This window comes from Penaeus monodon, chromosome 31 (genome assembly GCF_015228065.2).
Source record: "Penaeus monodon isolate SGIC_2016 chromosome 31, NSTDA_Pmon_1, whole genome shotgun sequence".
In the NCBI taxonomy this organism is placed as follows: Eukaryota; Metazoa; Arthropoda; class Malacostraca; order Decapoda; family Penaeidae; genus Penaeus; species Penaeus monodon.
This window is the reverse complement of record NC_051416.1, coordinates 32200063-32201249: the sequence shown is the minus strand read 5'-3', so window position 1 is coordinate 32201249 and position 1187 is coordinate 32200063. Positions and strand designations below refer to the sequence as shown.

Genomic DNA, 1187 nt, shown 5'->3' with positions numbered 1-1187 from the left:
AGAAATGTTGCAATGTTGCAAACCACTACAACCCGGGGACAGCTAGAAAATATTTGCCCATCACTAAGTCTCATCGCGTCCGGGAACCACGAAAAAGGCCCGGTTTCTCTGAGGTTCTCCCGGGTTGTCTGCTGGAGGTGTTAGGGTGCTTTTGTAAAGCCGTTGGTGGAGGCCGTGAAGTAAAGCCTTGAGTTATGGCTGTGAGTTAAAGTCATGAGTTAAAGCCGTGAGATGAAGCCACGTGTTAAAGCCTTGAGTTATAGCTATGAGTTAAAGCCGTGATTTAGAACTGTGGGGTAAAGCCATGGGTTAAAGTCATGAGTTAAGGCCGTGATTTCAAGCCGCCTGCTAAAACCATGAGATAAAACCGCAAGTTAACGCCTTCTGATAAACCCTGAGGAAGACTGAGAAGGGGACCCGCGGGGACTCGGGATGAAATCCGGAAATGTCTGAGTGGCGCCGGAGGAATGTACGAAGCAAAAATGAATCCAGGTTCTTTCCTAAAGTTACGACCGGTTTACAGACGGTAAGAGAAAACATAGATAAATAAAATAAAAGGTAAACCATGAAAATAACCATTGTAAATAAGGAAACCTAAATAAGGGGAATGTAGACGATAATAAAACACGAAAACGGGAACGAATTTCCGGAATTACGAATGAGAAGGAAGAGAAAAAGGCTTAGGAGTGAATAGATTCCAGAGAGAGGTCCGGGCAGGGCGAAGAGGGACCCGGGAGACCGTTTAAGACCAGCGTCTTAGGTCTCCTCCTCTGTCTCTTTTCCCTTTGTCCCCGAGCTCTGACACGACAGCAAATCTTGGATTATTCACACTCTTATAAGGCTATACACAGTCATGTACGTATTATTCACTTGCATATAGACAAACTTGTTGTATTCGCATAAATATTCAGAATGACATATTCAAACAAAAGCTAAAGCTACGCGAGGACAAACATTCACACATACACACGTGTACGGGACTGATGGTGAAATTAATCTGTAAAACAAAGCCAGCTCTGTTTTGTCTCCCCAAGGACAGTATTCCGGGCCTTAAAAGCTGAATGGGTAAACAACAGAACATTTTTTCGAATTACAAATAGAGGGTATTAACGCTGCTGCTTCTCTCCACTTTCTCCTCTGTACAGTTAATACTTTTATTGGAAGTATAAGTGTGTATTCAGCCATTT

The 1187-nt window shown here is 43.3% G+C and overlaps 1 protein-coding gene across 1 annotated transcript in view; it reads left to right on the top strand.

Annotated features, from left to right (window-relative positions):
• The window catches only part of LOC119593176 (orexin receptor type 1-like), a gene marked incomplete at its 5' end in the record, with an annotated part of 128215 nt that overhangs the window by 94850 nt on the left and 32178 nt on the right, over window positions 1-1187 (top strand).